Source organism: Corapipo altera, unplaced genomic scaffold (genome assembly GCF_003945725.1).
Source record: "Corapipo altera isolate COAL_440 unplaced genomic scaffold, ASM394572v1 70, whole genome shotgun sequence".
NCBI classification, from domain to species: Eukaryota; Metazoa; Chordata; class Aves; order Passeriformes; family Pipridae; genus Corapipo; species Corapipo altera.
The window spans coordinates 2,885,195-2,891,194 of NW_020884911.1; the positions used below are offsets into that span (position 1 = coordinate 2,885,195).

Genomic DNA, 6,000 nt, shown 5'->3' on the forward strand with positions numbered 1-6,000 from the left:
ATCGATAGGGAGTTAAGTACTGCCTGCACCCTCTTGCACAGACAATCCTCGCCGCACACTTCCTGAATTCATTACTCCGACGCTGCCACATGGCTGAGTGATGTTATAAAAATTAGGTACTGCAGGCTGGTAAAAGCATTGCACCCTCCTTGAAAAGCAACACACCCGAAAAACCCCTCAGATAAAATCACAGGGAAATCTCTCCCAGTAGGTAACGCAGCTCACAACTTTCCCCTGAGCCCAGAAACCTCACACAGGGCTGGCTGCCATTCGTTTTGTGCCATTACTTCTGAGAGTCATCTCATCCCACCTTCCTCACTGAACTGCCACGTTTCCAGAGACAGGCTCTGACACGAGGTGAGCTGAAACAAGGCAGAAACAAAAGAAAGACACCCAACCTGTTTAAACAGGGAAGTGAAGGGTTCGCTGTGACCCTGTTTCAGGGAGGATCTGGCCCAAAAAACAGACACACGCTGTCCAGGTATGAAGAGAGGGTGTCTCCCCTCCCTGTGCTCGATGCACATGGTATTTCAGCTGCATTTAAGAGTCCCTTCTCCTGCACAAGGACCTTTTAATGAAAAGAAGAAAAATAAAAAGAGAACACAAACAAACCAACCAGATCCTAAAACTACAGACGAGGATCTGAGTTTTTCAGGTCTCAACTTCTCCCTCCCTAAGCTGACAGTAACCTCAGTGTTGCCTTGATGCATCAGGTTACATTAGTTAAATCACTGACAATTCCATCATTTATATAATGGAATACGATTGCTGTGCTCAGATGAGACAAGTCACAGCAAAAATGCCTAAAAAGAGGTATTTGCCTGACAACCATTTTAAAAAACACTTACAGATTTACATTTTAAAATAAACACGTATCACTCTATATGCAAACACGAAACTATAAACACATCCATACATGCATGCGTGTGTGCACACACACATGTATAATCACATACACATGCTCCTGTGGTTTTCCAGCTAAACTACTGCCATGTGTTGTACGTTATCCCAGGGCACCGAGCAGAAAGGCTGAAAACCCACCTCTGGGCGCAGGGGAGTTCGAAACCAATTTCTCCTGGACCAGAAATCCAGAAAGCCACACTCCATGCACAGGCCCTGGTGCCCACAGCGAGCTTGGCACAGTCCAAGCACAGGCAGGTTCAGCAGCACAGAGCCCCAGAAAACCAGCAAGGACATTTTGTCACCCCTGAGGTTGCACAGCGTTCACAAGATGCTGCCCCCACAAGCCACAGTGCTCTGCGAGTGCCAATACCTGCGTGAGTGATGCAGAATTACACCCCTCTGGGCAGAAGCTCTCCCTTTCATTCCAGTCTCATAGAAGCTGGGTTGTTTCTTTCTTGCACCGTTGAGTATTTCAGTGAAAAAGCTCTTTTGTGCGTAAATAAATATTAGGTGTTGTTTGGGTTTTTTTAAGCAAAGAAAATTCGTAAAATAAAGCAGACAGGATTCATTTATATGAAAAATAGAGGGATTAAACATAGCCAATAAATTACAATAAACTGTCCACAGTGAACAATGCTACCAGATGACCATAATGGAGATCCACTGCTCTTGTGCTTTTATTAAAAGAACAAAGCACTGCAATTAAATGTAAAATCCGGTAATATGTCATCGTACCTTAAGCATCCTTTTCTCATTCATTGAACACTGTCCTCTGATTTAATTGAAGCCTCTGGTCCCTTTGAGACAGCAATAGTCCTTACTCTAGGCCAAGTTTAGCATTTCATTATTTAGTAATCTGAGATGGAGTCATGCTATTGACTCTCAAGCAATCCTCTTTGCTTCTTATAACAAAAAGGATGCCCACAGAAATAATTGATACCACATTCTACTCTCTAGTAAATCGTCCCTTAGTGGATTGTGAAAAGAGGTTTTTGATTTAGACTTAAGAATAACAAAAGTTGGGTATATTTTTCACTGATGACCCCCATATGACATGTCCATAACCCCTTTCACAGCAGGAATGTTGGCCTAAAGGCATTTTAGCAGCTAAAATGAGTGACTAGAGGCTTTCCAGGTTTTGTTATATATATTCGGTATATAAGTGATGCCTTCGTACAGGAAAGTCATTTTTTTCTATAGAACAACTCACTGTAGACCTGATCCGGCCAAGAGCCCGCACTCTCCTGCCTGGTATCAGGCAGCCATCGGTGCTTAGCACCTCGTAAAGGCAATCAGCAGCTTGCAGATTCATTACAGCTTTGCAGGTTGGAAATGGGCTTGAAGCCGCGTGGGGTGTTTTCTTTGTTAGGTGAAACAACCCAGGTGAGTCAGGCAGCGCATCCGAAATAACCCAGGTGAGTCAGGCACCCCCCACGTCCTCTGAGACTGGGAACAGCATTAACCAGTTTCGCAGCTCCAAAACACCCTAATCTTCCAGAAACCTCTGTTCTGCCCCAGCCTTTGGGATTTTCATCCCCCCCTGCTGAAAGTGGTGCTTTGCTCCCTGCAGATGGCCCGGGAAGGGGCGGTGCTGTGGCTGCAGCCCCAGCTCCTCGGCTGGCTGCCCAAGCCACACCGAAGCTGCCCGTGCAGAAGCTCCCCTGGTGACAGTGATGCTGTATGTGCTGTTGCTCCTCTGTCACCTCCCGATCAGCACAGAAACAGCCCCACAGACACCAGCCCGGGCTGTGAGAGAGCTCCAGCCAGACATATCCCGCACATCCTTCCTGCAGAACGCCGCACAGACATGTCCTAAGCCACAGTTGCACCCAGAGAGCTCCCAGTCGGAAGGCTGAACCTACTCTCCTTTCCCATTGGTAACATTATGCTTGAGAAACTGCACAGTGTGACAGCCACCTCCTCCTGCCTTTGGCCAATCTGCAGGGGCACCAAAGCATCCCTCCCTCCCTTCCCTTGCTAACTCCCCCAGCACTTAGTGGTCCTGGAAGGACTTAGTGCCTGGACCCCACTGCCAACCTCCTCTTCACCATCACACAAATGTGCTCCTCATCTTGCACAAAGCATTGTCACACTGTTGCATCAGGACTTGCTGTACCCACAAGAAGGCACCCATCCACCTGTCCTGAAGTCACCAGCACTGTGCTGGGAGCAGCTGCTGGTAGTGGCACCTGCTGTGCCACAGGTAGCACACAGGGTGCAGCAAACGTACTACCTCTGCAGAACCAGTGAAAAGACTCACTTATTGCAGGAGGGGGAGTTAGACAGGCAGAGACCATGTACCAGTTTGTAGGATGGCTTCGACACCCAAGAGAGTAAACTCCTGTAATTCCTCTCGGTGAATGTCTAAGAACAGTTTCCAAGAGGTGACTTGTTGCAGATTCATGGTTGTGCATGTTAAAGGACCAGCACAACACTGAATGTGGGCACATCAAGTCAGTGCTCCCATAGGCTGATGGAAGCCTGCCCTGACCACTCGCTTGGCTTCAACTCACTGGTCCAAACCTGGGGGAAGTTTAAAGCTGTTTTGCATGGAGAAGAGTTGTATAGATGCAGGAGTGCAGCCATGACTTGGACATCAGCCCTCTCACAAGCCAATTCACAGGTCAAACAAAAAAAGACTACCCTGACACCTCTCTGCTTTGGAGCTCTGGCACCCCTTGCTCCCCAGAGTATCAAGAAAAGTGAGTTTTCACTAACTTTGAAAGACCAACACCCGATGGTCAAAAGTGGCCGTTTCCTCTGGAAATCTGCGCCATTGTTACCAGGCAATGCAAGCACAAAGCTAAGCTGGGGAGACCAAGCTCCCCCCAATAAACTTGCATGGTTCCCATTAATATTAATGGTAATTACGCAGGTGTATTGGGAAATAGCCCCCTCGCAGGGCTGCAAATCTCATAGCCCTGACCTACGCCCATAAGCCTGAACTCAAACTCCTCCGTACATAATTCTGTAATCTACTTGGCATGTTAAGCATTTCAAATTAAAAAGTGTCAGGGTCAGAGCCAAAACAATGCATTATATGGGATAAGATTTTAATTCAGCAGGTCCTGGGAGAGACATGGGGAAGGAGGAGAAATTCATGCCAATTATTTTGCATTTTGGGAGAGTTATTTGATTGTAGGACAAGTCCATACCAGGGCACCGTTCAGCGAGTTTTGTTTTGTTTGCTTGCTTCTCTTCTCCCAGTACTCAAATTATCTCCAGGTCCTTAGATCCATTAGACTAATTAATATTAAGAACATATGCATATGCAAATTAGGCCATGGTGCCCATATATTTCACTTTACGTGACAGCTTGAAGTGTAGTTGTGTGAGTCAATCAAATGCCATAAATTTGCTATGCACAAAAGATCATTAATATTAATTGGGGCATGGGCACTGTGCAGTAGCCCATGCCACCATTAGAAATGGACCCCTCACTTTAATTGTTCAGCAAATTCCTTTTTTATTTATTTATTATTTAATTTTAAATCAATACCTATGGCCTGATTAAAATATGTATTTTTTTCCCCAGGTAGTCTTCAGAACAGCATGAGAATTGTATTAAAAAATACAGAGCAGACCTTTTCTAAGACAGATGGCACACAATGAGGTTAAAAAAAGTATCTTGAGATCCAACCAGCAAGAACAAAAAAAAAAATTGCTTGCATTGTTGTTTTCATTATCTTGCTTCTGTCATTTCATGAGCTTTGTATCTTGCAAGGAAAGAAAGAAGGGAGAAAAACTGTGAAATTAATCTTTTGTGCATGGCCTGATAAAGAAGAGACATGCTCAGACAAAAGATAGACTGAGAGAAGGTACCGTGATTGATGACTAAAGTAAAGGTGTCAGAAGAGTATTATGTAAATTACTGGAGGCACAGACCATTTCAGAGAGAATGAGAGGGAGAGGGGAAGCCAGGGAGAGAGAGAAAAAAAGGACTGCAGAGTCGATGTCACCAAGACACTGGTCCCCAAGCGCCAATTTCTTGCCATCTTTCATCTGCTCAGACAAGCTCACCTCACTTTCTATTTGGTTTGCACAATGTAACAAAGGAGGAAAAAACTGTCAACATTAGCATGAATCCAGCCCAAAAGCGGGGTTCGAGCACGCAGCGTCTGAAGTGAGGCAGCGAGACGGCAACTTTAAGGCAGCCTCGGTGCTCGTACGTGTGTCTGTGCGAGGCGGTGGCTCAGAGTCGATCCGCTCTTTTATTTTGTGCCAGAGCAGGGATTCAGACAGACAGGGCCAGGTCTTTCTCTGTGTTACTGCACTGGGCAGAAGGAGAGGGAAGGACAGAGCTCACATCCACCAAACTCTTCCCGGGAAAACCTTTCCTCGCCGCTGGCACGGCCTCATGCGGCGGCTTCCCGGCCATGCTCGCACCAATCCCCTGGCACGCCCCGCTCCATGCTCCAAGGAGTGTGGATGGGCAGAGCTCAGCCAGTGCCTGCCACAAAATTCCAGAAGGGTTCAAGAAAGCACAGCCCAAACCAACTTACATCGAGCAAAGATATGTTTGGTCTCCCGTTCCTTGTCCTTCCGCACAGAACTGCGCCGGGTTTTCACATCCCGAAAGGATGACACAGTTAATAGCAGGGGCAGTAAGAAACCATTTTTGTACTTTTACCTTTTAGGAAAAAAAAAAAAAATCCAAGTTAAAATGCAACAGGCTTTCAGGAATTTTTCCCTTTGTTCCTGACTATATGATTAATCTGGCTCCTGCTTTAAAACCAATTATTACGTATTGTCTTTTGAATTTCACCTCTGACATATCTTTGCCCCTATTTAATTTGATCACTGGCTTTTATTCAAAAACTTCATTTTCCAAGGGAAAAAAAACAACTACAAATGGTCACCTATCACCTCCCTGGTAACAAGCGAAAGGAGCATTCAAGGGGAAGGAAATACTGAATTGGCATTTGATGAAATGCACAGTTCCATGCCGCCCATACTCTTGATACACGAGGCTTAAGGTACACGGTGCCCTCTATAAATTGACTAATTACCCCAATTCCTGCCCTATAGAGTGAATCCCTGGGTTTATAATGGGAAAGCAGAGAGAAGCAAGAGCAGAGAGCTCACCTCCCGTCTCTC

General features: G+C 45.9%; 1 long non-coding RNA gene across 1 annotated transcript in view; it reads right to left on the reverse strand.

The window, feature by feature from the left end:
• LOC113952080 overlaps positions 1–5,497 on the reverse strand; it is a 31,802-nt gene extending 26,305 nt beyond the window's left edge. The window contains exon 1 of the long non-coding RNA XR_003529375.1: positions 5,406–5,497. This is a non-coding gene — a long non-coding RNA (uncharacterized LOC113952080). The remainder of the gene's footprint in view (positions 1–5,405) is intronic.
• Between the last annotated feature and the right edge of the window lie 503 nt (positions 5,498–6,000).